The 13,611-nt window shown below is 48.3% G+C and overlaps 1 protein-coding gene across 2 annotated transcripts in view; it reads right to left on the bottom strand.

The window, feature by feature from the left end:
- Window positions 1-10,491, bottom strand: part of LOC146868465 (LIM domain transcription factor LMO4-A) — a 42,326-nt gene extending 31,835 nt beyond the window's left edge. Inside the window, exon 1 of one of the 2 annotated variants that reach the window (XM_085610261.1) lies at window positions 10,413-10,491. The gene's annotated coding sequence lies outside the window, so the exon portion shown is untranslated. Of the gene's footprint in view, window positions 1-10,144 lie in introns of both variants that reach the window. The other variant, XM_085610269.1, reaches the window with a different exon arrangement.
- Window positions 10,492-13,611: the final 3,120 nt, after the last annotated feature.

The following is a 13,611-nucleotide window of genomic DNA, read 5'->3' as shown; positions in this document are numbered from 1 at the left end:
AAATAGGCTAACACTTGAAGGATACAGGCACGCATCAGAAGCAGACAAGATCGTTACACATCATACGACAAATTTAGAGGGCCCCATGTTCAAGTATAGTCCACGAACGTTTCAGCTAGGTAGGCAATAGTTAGCTATTCATATAGCAGCCAGATGCCCATCTGGTTGGAATGTATCTTGCAGAAACTTTCTGCCATCAATGGTACAGCTCCTCTGATTCTTTGGCATGTGAGCCCCAGACAAGAACGGCTGATCCGCCACGCTGTGTACGACCCCTCCACGGAGGGAAACCAGAGAAGAGTGTTAATGTTTAAAAATTGTTCAACTGAGTTTAGTGTATAAATGTCTGATGGAGCTCCGTGTTTTTTTTTTTTTTTTTTTAAAGGGTACATGTGGGGATACCTCTCAGAAGGTGGGCCGTAAGCCGGGTCAGCCCTAGGGACAGGAAGACATGGCCAGGGAGCCGCGCAGGTCGCTGCAGGAACATCGTTCACACAGCAGGCTCTCTGGACCAGGAGAGCCACGGATCCTTTGGGAGTAGAGCGCGAGCGTCCGCCAGGATACCCGGAAGTCGCGGTGCAGCGCCCCCTCCCTGCGCAGCACAGAAACTCTGAAAAGATCCTCTCATTGCTTATTTGTCACACTGCCGCCCAGATTCCCACTTCCTCTTTGCCACGCCACAAAAGAGAAGCACTCGGTTCCTCAATCGAAGAGCTAAAAATGTCGCGCGCCGTCGCACATGTCCCGATGAATGCAGGACAAGAGATAGTAGGCACCTGCCGGTGTGGTGTTATGGAGGGGAAGGCACGCGAGCGGTTATAGGAGATGAGGGTCCTGATTAACCGCTATCCTACCCGGGGCCCTGCCCTGGCCGCAACCTTTAAGGCTCCTGATACGGTTACACAATTATATTTTCAGGACGGCACATAGTGCTATGACTAGGCCAACCTTTACATTTTTTGCTGCAATAAGTATAGAATTATAGATGGGTGGCAGTGAATTACCCAAAGGTTCTGAGTGATGTCAAATAGACGAGAGAAGCTTTGAGCTGTCCATGTCACTCAGAACCCCGAGGTGAAAAACATTCCCATATTTCAATTTTTACCCTTCTATAATGTTCTGCACAGCCCCCAAAATGACCTGTCCCTGCCTTCAACTACTGTGCAGAGCAGAGGATAATGGGAGAGCTATACATAACATGCCCCTCCTCCCAGACGCAAATGTGAAAAATCTTACATGCTACCCTTAAGTAAAAACTACTACCTTCCCAGCCTCCCCCCTCCTGCTTTCTGGTCTCAGTCAAAGCAGAGCTGCGCTGACGGGCTCTCAGAGAGCTCCCTCAGCTGACGAAGGCCTTTATGACGTCACTCAATAGTGGATAACCTGCTTTATCAACTGTTGTGACGCGACAGCAATGACAGCAAGGCGTTAGGACTTCCAGAAACTTAAAAACAATAGAGGCTCTCTATGAGAGCCATAACCGTACTAGTCTGGGCAGATCAGCCACATTACAAGTGAACAGGATATGTGAATACATCTTTCCTTGCTCAGCAAGCACCGTAAAGGCAGTGATCTTTCAGATCTCAACCCACAAACTTAAAGATAAATAGGCCAACAAAATCAGAACATGGTCAAGAAAGGCTTAATGGCCTGCGACACAGTCATACTTGAGCCCTTTGTTGGAAGCCCAGGGCACAGTAGGATCAAGGCTTGCCTTTTAAAGAGCGATACCAAAGGGGATGATGTCATCCGATGAACGATGTCACAATAGGTCTCAAAACCTCAGCTGACAAAGAGAAACATTCTAGAATGTCTGCTGATTGTTACAGAAGCATGATAAGACAAAGAACGTTCTCCACACTGGTTGACCCTTAAAAGAAAGCCAACACCTGCAGTAATGGGCTGTGAGGAACCGTGTTCAGGCTATAGAGACCCCCAGTGCTTCAACATAAGGATGTGTGACACAGAAAGCCTCCAAATTGGTGCAATAACTGCAAGGGTCTACAGAGGCCTCCCAGTACCATGGCACGGAGATCACACACTCCTACTGACCTTTAAGTGCTTAATACTTCCTGGAACGAATTTCAAAACAGAAGTATCATGGATGGAGCAACAATGTGAAGGTTGCAAAGTAATGCAGGGCAAGACAGCAGCGCACCGAATATTGCAAGCCAGAGGCCTTAAAACCGCACCCATCGGGGAGGACGACAACACCACCCAAGGAGGCTTGATCAACCAACGCAGTCACACTCCAGTACTACCCTGCTAGTACAGAGTGCACCTGCCCTAAACGTGTCAGGCTGATCAGACCTCTGCTCCTGCCAGTCACCTTAGGGATGGCAGACAAGAGGGTGCCCAGTTTTACCAACTCAGAAAAGCAGGGGGCGGGGGGAAGCTACGCACATTTATAATCCTTTAAGTGCCTGCTGTAGTTGCTGAAGTATTCATTTTCAGCTCAACAAGCCTCAGAGGTGCCACATATGCGTCATCTGTAGGGTTACAGCTGTGAAGGATGGTAGTCTGGAAAACGAAGGAAGGCGGGGGAGGGTTCAAGGCATAACCGTGATTAACGTAGCTCGAAGAGTCGAAGAGTCACATCAGTTTTATGTAGGTAGAACAGTAACTTCCATAAGACAACAAGATGGACGCTGCCCGGCAGCAGGCCCAGCACAAAGCTTCACATGAGAATGAAGAGATCAAAATAGTATGGAATGCAGTTCAGTCCAAAACAAAAAAGGGAAAACAGAACTGTACATTTCCAAAGAAGATCGTAGTAAGCTGCAAGTCATTGTTAAAGGATTTAATTACATTACAGTCTAGACACTTGCCTTTACTCTACATGTGGGACTTAGCTGTGCACTTCGCTTCCCGCCTCTCCTTCCCCTTTTATTACATTCATTATTTGCGTGACCAGGTCAAGTGCTACACCTTGCTACACTCCTTGCCATCTTTAGACATGTTCTCAGATTCTCTTACTTCAATTTGCTCTATTATAAGGAATTAAAGGCACGCAAACGTATACCTTATTGCTCTACAGGATTTCTTTTGCTGTGCCATTTGTCCGCTTAACATGTTTCCTGTATTATTTTGTCCTTTGGTAAGATGATTTATAATTACACATTTCATTCTATGTACCGTAAAACAATTAATCATGTTGTACTATGACTCCTTGTTTGACGCAAGGCCTATGCACCTTTGTACTGTACTTTTGTTCTATAAATGCCAACAAAAATTATTGAACACCAAAAGGATTCCATACTGGACGTCAGAAACGATAAAAGGATACAAAAAAAAAAGCAGGTAAAGCACACAGAGCCCAAAGTCATGAAGAACCACACATTTATCATGTAAGAATGCTGCCAAACAATCTTTGGGATATGTAGCAAGTACTTGGACACAAAGCCCTGAAAAAAAGTCTTGACAGTGACATAAGAGCCTGTGTTTGTTTTGCTGCTTTACTAGTCCCACCGTCAATAGGTCTCTGGATTGATGGGCCGGTGAGTCGCTAATGCTCCCTGCGATCCAGTTTTAAAAGTTGGCAAAGCTCAGCGTTGCATTCTAGCAAACACGCACTGCAGCCCCTTGTTTTATGTGTTTCAACTTGTTCCCAGTGGAGTAAAGCATCACTAATGTTCGCTTAGGCATTCTCATTTCTTCAGTTAGCTGGTAGAGCGATGCACATCGAATTTACGCCACTCTAGCCCTCTATGGCTTTTCTGTCCCGTGAGCATATCTGACCGCCAAAAGGTTTGTGCCCTGTGAACCCATAACACTGAGTACACGGAGTCGGTGGTTTTGGTGGTCAGATATGCACACAGGACAGAAAAGCCTTAAAGGGCTAGGGTGAGGTATTCCACACTGCAGTCCACAAACCATTCCTGACCAGGGAGAAATGGAGAAAACATTGCTAAGACACTGTACAAACTGCACATCTTTTACTTAAGAATCCTTTTACATTTGCAACACTATTTTAGTAAACAAAGAGCTTGATGCATGAAATGTATAAAAATAAGCAGACAGACAGCACTATGGGTTTATGTAAAATAGGAGAAAAAGGATAGTTTGATTTTGCTCCCAACTTCCTCTCCACTTTCTGCAAGTGAAACAAATTAACAAAATCTGTGCTCCGTAAGACACTCCAGTGTGTAACTGTATGCAGTGGAGCAAATTCTTATTCCCCATCAAGAGGGAAGAAAAATGGTGCAAACAAACATTTGCTTTCATTTTGCATCAGTACAATTGTAAGCAATGCAGGCTGCGCATATCAGCTGGAGTGTACAAACTTATTGAGGGAGCAAAATAAAAATATATATATATATATATTCTCACAAAGTGCTCCCAAACAAGCAAAAAAATACACCCCGCGTTACCGCCTCTTCTCTTTGGGGTGAATCTGCACAAATTAAAAATGGAATTCGTGGCTTCTCAGCTTTCACTCCCAACTCAGCACAATTAGCGGGTCTTCGTGGCACAGGGAGATGTGCAGTGCTGGAACATAAGGAAAATAAGGGCCTTTATGCAGAGAAAATGAAAATGTTAGCACTGAGTGCACTAACACATGCACCACAACAAGGAGCTCTTGACATTTAAAGAGGGTTTGGTAGGACTGAGCTTTAAAGACCTCAGGTCGTGTGATAGGGCATCAACAGGTGCTCAGCCCACCGAGCTATTGTACCAGCATTAGTTAGCCCCAGCGGCAAAGCGCCACGATAGTGCACCAAGTCTGGTGAAAGTTGAATGAGAAACCAGCTCAGGTGGTCCATCTGCAACCTAACTTTGCGGCGCCACCCTCTGCTCACTTCAAAGACGTTGGATAAAACGAACAGTATCTTTCCACAGCACAAGAGCTGTACTAGGGTGTAACAGGCCCGATATCGGGAAGAGTGACGCGAGCCTATGACCAGTATCTGCCTAGGATAATAGGGCTTCATGTAAGAAGTACCGAGGAGCCGTGAACCGTGCCTTGCACCGACCCGTGCTCTCGCGCCCCGAGGTCTCTCGGAAGTTGCACGTTTAATTTAAAGCTACAGGTGTGCGGTTGCCCAAGAGGCTTCGATACAGGAAGCAGAACCGGGTCAAGAGACGTAGAGCAGACGAAGGGCAGACAGTCCAACCAGCTAAACCTGTCGTATCTCCGGAACCAGACTGGCGAGGGAGAAAGGACGCGCCCATCACAACAGCCGACAGGGTCGACCCTGGAGTGCCAGCCAAGACCCTCAAGAAACTCGTTTGGACAGCGTGTTTTGAGGTGTGTTAGTGGCCCCAGTCTGTGCACCACATGGTTTTTCCAATTACAGGGCAATGAAGGGACCACGGTGGGTGGTGGGGGGCGGGGCCGGGAGAGAGGATGCGCGGACGTTCTCTGGAAACCAAGTGTAATGAGTTTTTTCTGGTCCTTGAGCAGAGGCCTCAGTAATTGCTTACATTATGTTTGATAATGGGCTGGACAGAGGGGGCAGGGAAACCCATTAAAGAGGAAAAATAGAGAGCCAGGAAGCAGAAGCAAGGTGGCTGCAACAATGCAGTATGCACTAGTGGGTTCCCTTTCACGAAGTTGGCGCTGCTCATTGTAAAAACTGACTGACACTTCACTGGCACGCTCGTCCGGTGGCTGCGCCATCACTGGAACCCCGGCAAAATCACTGCACCTCACTGTACACCTGGAACAGACTGTACCCGACAGCGATCGCGATGTTACCGGTAACCAAGGGAAAATATTTCACTTGCACAATGACGTTACAGCTCACTGAAACCCTTGCACAGCGAACACACTTTACTGTAGCCCTTGCACCGTTCACTGTAAACCAGACATGACGACTGGGCCATGCATTGGTGCTTGGCACAGCTACTGGAAGACTCACTTTAACACTGGAAATGCGATTGCCCCGTTCTGCACAACCCCGGGACATCGATTGCACCATTCACTAACCCTGGAGCAAATAGTGCACCTGGCACAATGGCCTCGGTGTTTTCTATAAACCTATCTGGGCGATCACACTCCGCTGCAACCCCGACGCGGCCACTCACCACTCACTGCAAGCCGGACACAATGACTGCCTTTCACCAACTCGAGCACAACATTGCACCCCCCTGTATACCTTGCACGGCGAAGCGTTCACTCATCCTGGCACAAATAGTGCACCATTCACTAAAACCCTGGCACGTACTGGGCACCACACTGCAACGTCCAACCCTGGCACAACTATGGCATCGTTCATTTAACCCATTTAATCCTGGCACCCCAAATGCATTGCTGAATGTTACCCTGGAGATTATTGTAGCCATGGCACAGGGGCACCTTTTTGTAACCCTGGCACGACAAACCAACCACTGTGCGACTGGCACCAAGACGGCACATTGGTAACCATGCACGAGTACACCTCATTCCTGGCACAACGATTGTACCTAGTGTAACGATGTCACAAGTAAAACACGTAGTGTAAACCTGACCACTATAAACATGAGAACCATCGTGTGACACGTGTACAGTGGCACGCAGGTGGTCACCTCGCACGCCTCACCTTGGGACCACTGCTATCCCTGGCACTAGAATAGTCCCCTTGTTGCAGCTCGTGCACGAATTTGAATGTATTAAGAGTTTTCGGCACACATGCAAAGCAAGGTTGCCTTAAAAAGACTTCAAATTAAAACGCTGTAATACAACAGGCCAGCAACGTCTAACTGTAAACTCCACGGTCCCGCACTGTCCTCCGTGGATTGCAGAAACTTCAAACACAGAAAGGAATAAAGGCCACTTAAACCACGTTCCACTACTATTCTTTTTACTGCAAAACAGTTCCGCTACATTAATTACCCATTGTAACAATGTCGCCGCCTATCTTTTGATATGCTACTGTATTCTGTTTGAAGCCAGTGAATTCACTTGTACTCCTGTGGAGTTAAAAGCCCAGCTCTAATCTGCTCTGACCAAAGAACAAAAAACAACACAATGGAAGAGACCACTCTACAGTCTTTAAACCCCCTGCTGGTGAACCCACTTTCCTGGCTGTACGACCCCCGCTTGTCTTGCCCCGCCCTTCTTCGAACATCCTTCCTGCATCGCCTTACTTCCCTCCCTCGGACAGTTTCTTTAACTTGTATTCGCTGTTAACTTGGGTCACTCAGTGACCTCTCAATTATTACTGGAAAAATATTGTTTGCGTATTTTCGAAAAGACTGTAAATGTTCCCTGTAAAGTAGCGCCAAGTTGTCCCGTTCACCAGGTCTGGGAGGTGTCCACACAGCCCTGCTGATACCAGAGCGCGGGTTACTTGCAGAAGCACTTCATCAAGCAAGGATTGTTTACATACGGGACAAGTTGACGGCCACGTGCCTTCGGAAGCGGGGCTGCGCACAGGGGGGCGTGTCAGGCGCACGGCTCTGGGAAGAGTTCCGACCGGAAGTCACGCCTCTCGCGAACACCAGCAGCGTCCTTCACATATTTTGATTGTAAATTACAGGAACGCGTAGGCGTTCTCTGCCCTTGCACTAGTCCATCCATTCTAGCTGACCCACATGATACGGAACCTCGGATTCAGCGCCTACAAGTGTATCTAGCAGAACATCTGATCGCTTGCACCGATCAGCTCTGCCCCGCTTGCAAGCAGTCTCACTCCTCGAATGCCGCCAACCAGTGAACAACGCAGTCGATTGATCTAAGTGGCCATGTGACACGGTGTCATCATTCATGCTTTGAATGGGCCCTTTCTAAATGCGCGAGTGTTACAACTACAGCTGAGCACACCACCCCAAACTTCACAAAATCAACATCGGGCAGTAGTGCATCACCTCAATTTCCCAAACTGCAATGTGCCGGGTTCGATAAAGACAGCGCGCCCAACGTTGGTCCACGAGGGGCAATTACTAAGGCACCCACAAGAGAAATGCGCTTACAATGCACCTCGCCGCAAGTCATTTACATAGTGTTTAGCCTGACAAAGTGGCGTGGACCTGAGCAAACTTTATTTGGAGTTTTTGTAAACTGTAACATGTCTGTCGCCTGCAGGACGCTGGAGAATGGTGTAACATCGCTTCCGGGCTCAAGCAGGGACGGAGGACCTGCGCCAAAATTGTCTCAAGTCACAAAAATACCACCTCTTGCACAGGACTCATTGTATAAAGTGTCTGTTGTGCACGGTTGGCTGGCTGTAATGTGTGTGCAGCTCTCATCATAAAGATGCTGGGGACCAATGACAAACCTAGCTTCAGGCATGAGCAAGAACTCTGCTAACACTCCACCCTGGAGTCCACGTGTACGGTGCTGTGTGGACTTAGCAACATCTAATCTTAACTGATCTATTTTAAAAAGGACAAGTGCGCGGTATTGCTGCTCGGCTAAGGGCAACGCTGTCTACGACATACCTCACTGCCACCAAAGTGGTCTTCTTTCGTTTTTGCATACATCACTTTGCCAATCTTGGAGCATGCGATGCACTCCAGCAACGCCATTCTGGCGGCCCAAGGGCATCCCCAATCAACTGGCCCAGCGGACTGGACGTGAGGGCACAATACATACAATAGCTTAACAAGTCCGCAGAGAAAGCAAAACACAAATGAGCTCTGTTTACAAACAGACCGAGCAACTGAGTTCACGGCTTAGACAACTCGCGAAGGAGCGAGACGGTCTATAGTAGATGAAAAAATAAGTTTAAAGTTATATTAGGCAGAGACAAAACAAGTAAACTTATGATCGATAGAGTCTACGCCTAAGAAGACTGAATAAGACGACAAGCTATAGAGAAAGCGAACGTATTGTCACTAGCTTGCGCAGGCATGACAGCATCTACGAAGCAACGGGGAGGCTAGCACTCCCGACGGGGGGGGGGGGGGGGGGGGGTAAGTGGCGATCAAGTACACTAGGCGGGGAGTGCGAAAGAAGGAGGGGTCCAGAGGTCAAGAGCAGTGACTGACTTATCAGAGAGTAACATGTCACGACGTAAGTGTCTGAAACAGAAGTGAACAGCTTGAAACAATTCAGTTTAGCGCACCCTAGCGAGACAACCGCACAAGTGAATGAACAAACGAACACGTCCAGAAACCTCACGAGGGCATTGAGAAAACCAATGAGCTGTAGAACACACACCTGAAATCACGGACGTTTATAAAAATACAAGGTTACAGAAACACCCCATGCTGTTATGCCAAACCTTGCCACAGCCGAAGAATGCAGGTGCGACCACCTATGCCGAGACAGCGGCAAGTACAGCGACGCATCAATGGGTGGCATGACATTTCGCGAACATCGTACACGACGAAGGCAAACCCCATAGAGTCGACTTTGCATCAGACACCTTTTGGTTCGCTGGACGGGGCCCTTCAAGCGAGCCAGGGGGACCGATCTGAATTGGGTGTGTGCTGTGTACACGAGTGTACACGTACAGCGCAGACTTACACTTCGGATCAACTACTCCCGCGGGGTGCAGCGAGTGGCACCAAGAGTGCACGTCTAGAGACATTGCTGAGCTGAGCACAGTGGTATCGGGTCCTCACTGGACGGGGGATCCAGGCTTTAAACCCCAAAACGCTGTCCAACCCAGAACATTCGCGATGCAAACCCTGAAAAAGCTCCAAACGCGCCTAACAGCCCCGCAAGTCAGGGCTATGTCACTTAGTCAAGCGTGCAGGCCACAGTAAAGTGCACCAGATCATAAGTTTCAATCGGATGACTCCACGTCAGACACAGGCGGTAAAGCAGGGGGTAACGCAGGCCCACGCGACGGAGGAAGCTAACTTCATTGCCCCCCTCCCCAGTCCTTCCAGAGGGTACCCATTAAACCCATGACAAAGGGAATATCTGTAAAAAAATGAGACTCGGGGCTCCTCGTCATATTTGCGGAGAGGGGGGGGGGGGGGCATCATTTTGAGTTACGCCACTGCAGTAAAGGCAGCTGGGGTACAGGTGGAGTTATACTCCCAGGAAAACAGAGGGAGTGAGTGTTATGTAGCAATAGGACCATCCTACCTGGAAGACACGAGATGAGAGGCGACTAGGCAGTGAAAGCTTCTATACGTGCTAAGAGGATGTCAACTTCCAGGGGCAGTGGGAAAGGGCCTCGCGTCTTTCTTCAAAAAGGTACAGCAGTGCGCTGTGACACCCCCCCCCCCCCCCCCCAGCTTCCCAGGAATGCTGCCACTCGGACCTTACCTGGCTGTGCGAAGCACCCTCGGTCTGTCAGGCGCCCTCACTCTGCTGGAAGCCCCTACGTGAACAAGTCCAGATGCCGCGCAATTGCTCCAGCCCCGGATCTTCGAGGGCGTTAAATGCCTCTAAACTCGAGTTAAAAAGGACACGATCCCGTCCCTACACTATACCCTACACTCAGGCCGGGTGCAGTCCGTGCAATTATCCGGCAGCTATCAGAGCCTCGTACCCCTGCGCTACGCCCTGAGCTGATCCTCCTGGCGCCGCTTGCCTCAGTACGACGCTCCAAAGGCTCTTTAAGAACTTCTCCTTCTCGACGTTCGAATTCGAAAGTGTTGGTGCTGCTACCCATATTTATAGCCATCGCTCTGACGTCACATTAGAAGCCACCTCCCCTCGTCCAATGAGCTGTGGACGAGGGGCGGATCTAGTGTCAAGAAGATAGATGACTATTTAAAGAGATAATGTCTCTTTTCTGCCCTCATCAGGTCTGTCAGAAGAAAGGCCCCCTTCTCTCTCTTTTGCTCTCTCTCTCTCTCTCTTTTTTTTTTTAACAAAGCTCTTCCTCGGGCACAAGAGCGTGCTTTGTAATGTATATCCTATTAATTTCCCCGTGCCTCTACATGCAAATGGCAGCCACTCTCACTGAATCAGTAATTGAACGAATTAATTGAGGCAGTTTCGGTCTAAGCCTGGTTGCCTAGAATAAATAACCCACACATAAGCACACACACAGACAGGGAGCTCACCAAAGAGGCTTTTAATTGAATGGAAATTTAGGGATTAAAAACTGAGATTTGCATTTGGTTTCACATTGCTGTACAAGTGTCTGGATGGAGCCCGGAGAACTGGAAAACTGCCAATGAAGTCTGGGATACACGGTTCCTCTGAGATGGCATTGACCCTGCGAGATACATGTACCCTTTAAGAGACAGCGGCCCGACCCTCTGAGATACATAAGGTCTCACCAAGAGATACAAACCAAGTGAGACCTGGCTGTGTGGAATAAGGGAACCAAACGAAGCGAAAATAGAGAATATTTATTTTTGTGTACTTCGCAGAGCTTTTAAAAATTAAAGGGACCACTCCTGCAACTTGTTGTTTCTGGCAAATGTTATGATCTCACCACATCAGGGACAACTGACTAGCCCACATGTGAGGTGTCTGCTATGGCTGACGAGTCACTCCTGAAAGATCCCACAGAGATTAAAGTAGATTTTTCTTCAAATAGAGTCTTTAAAGGCATGCATCTTGCCTTGAAAGCTTGAATATATTGTGTTTACACCACTCAATCTTTAATTTCTGGCGTCCAGGAGCAATTTAGAGCTGTTCAAATGGATTGGTGTGCTCCACGTTGTCAGAAATGATAGAGCATGAGTTTGAGTTCCTTTCAAATGTGTCTTTTGAAGTTGCGAGAGCATCAGCCAGGGCACCCTCTGTAGCCGCTAGAAGGAACTTGCTGCGGAAAGAACAGCGCACAGCCGCACCACAAAAGGCTGCAGCATTTAGAATGCGATTCTTTGGTTCCAAAAGAACTAGAAAACTGCACATCTTGGAAGAGAAGAAACATTCTTTTTTATTTTCATAAACACATTTTATTGGCATTTTCACATCCTTACAGTCACAGATGAGGACTGGCAACAAGAGTTAACGCAATCATGGTCAAAACCCTGTGAAACACAATTAAGCAAGTACACATCCTCATCACAATCCCAGAGCGCCCATAGGCGACCCCCGTGTTATGTGGACCACTGGGTACAGTTCAACTACCTTCATCTGCCATCCGAGCGGCCAACTTCCCAACTACCTGCCCACCCTCCCAGTTACATTCCCCCTCCATCACTCCCCTACCCAACCCATCTGGTATTGTGTTCCTCAGTGGTGTAATGTATGGCCGAGCAAGTACAATACTGGCAGTGAAGTGCTGTAGTACTATCTAGTGCTAGTGGGGGTGACAGGGGAGCTCAAGTGTGTGTTCGATCGGCCCAGCGTAATCGACAGCCCACTTTCTCATACAGGTACTCCTCAGTAGCTATATCCCATTGCTCCAGCTCTCTGGCTTCTCAGGGGGAATCAATGTCCGAGGCCCGGTCATTTTCCCTCAGTTCTTCCACCAGCCCTTCCCATGCTTTCTCAGCATCCATGTTCTGAGCTGGGATGGTGCAGTGAGCTAAAAAACGGTGATGGATGAAAACCATGATCTCTTGACTTGGTAAGAGTATTCTGCATCATTCAGAAACTCTGTCCATCACCACCCCCGTTTTCCCAAATCGAATTTATCCACACTCAGTGTGGGAGGGTATGCTCAGACGTGAGTCCCTTGCTCATTGCACCATCAGGATTAAGGCAAGCCGGGCCGACGAAGGCTGTGATGCCAGAAACCGGTCCCCGGAAGCTTGTTTCCTTCCCAGTATAAGAATTGGCTTGGTAGTTTGGTTTGCCCTGTTCCCATCATGCACTGGGACAGGTACAGACTAATTTGCATGTAGCCAGGTTCTGAGCTGGGATGGTGCAGTGAGCTAAAAAACGGTGATGGATGAAAACCATGATCTCTTGACTTGGTAAGAGTATTCTGCATCATTCAGAAACTCTGTCCATCACCACCCCCTTTTTCCCAAATCGAATTTATCCACACTCAGTGTGGCAGGGTATGCTCAGACGTGAGTCCCTTGCTCATTGCACCATCAGGATTCAGGCAAGCTGGGCCGACGAAGGCTGTGATGCCAGAAACCGGTCCCCGGAAGCTTGTTTCCTTTCCAGTATAAGAATTGGCTTGGTAGTTTGGTTTGCCCTGTTCCCATCATGCACCGAGACAGGTACAGACTAATTTGCATGTAGCCAGGTTCTGAGCTGGGATGGTGCAGTGAGCTAAAAAATGGTGATGGATGAAAACCATGATCTCTTGACTTGGTAAGAGTATTCTGCATCATTCAGAAACTCTGTCCATCACCACCCCCTTTTTCCCAAATCGAATTTATCCACACTCAGTGTGGGAGGGTATGCTCAGACATGAGTCCCTTGTTCATTGCACCATCAGGATTCAGGCAAGCCGGGCCGACGAAGGCTGTGATGCCAGAAACCGGTCCCCGGAAGCTTGTTTCCTTCCCAGTATAAGAATTGGCTTGGTAGTTTGGTTTGCCCTGTTCCCATCATGCACTGGGACAGGTACAGACTAATTTGCATGTAGCCAGGTTCTGAGCTGGGATGGTGCAGTGAGCTAAAAAACGGTGATGGATAAAAACCATGATCTCTTGACTTGGTAAGAGTATTCTGCATCATTCAGAAACTCTGTCCATCACCACCCCCTTTTTCCCAAATCAAATTTATCCACACTCAGTGTGGGAGGGTATGCTCAGACGTGAGTCCCTTGCTCATTGCACCATCAGGATTCAGGCAAGCCGGGCCGACGAAGGCTGTGATGCCAGAAACCGGTCCCCGGAAGCTTGTTTCCTACCCAGTATAAGAACTGG

This window comes from Triturus cristatus, chromosome 1_2 (genome assembly GCF_964204655.1).
Source record: "Triturus cristatus chromosome 1_2, aTriCri1.1, whole genome shotgun sequence".
Lineage (NCBI taxonomy): Eukaryota > Metazoa > Chordata > Amphibia > Caudata > Salamandridae > Triturus > Triturus cristatus.
This window is presented reverse-complemented; position numbering and strand designations above follow the sequence as displayed.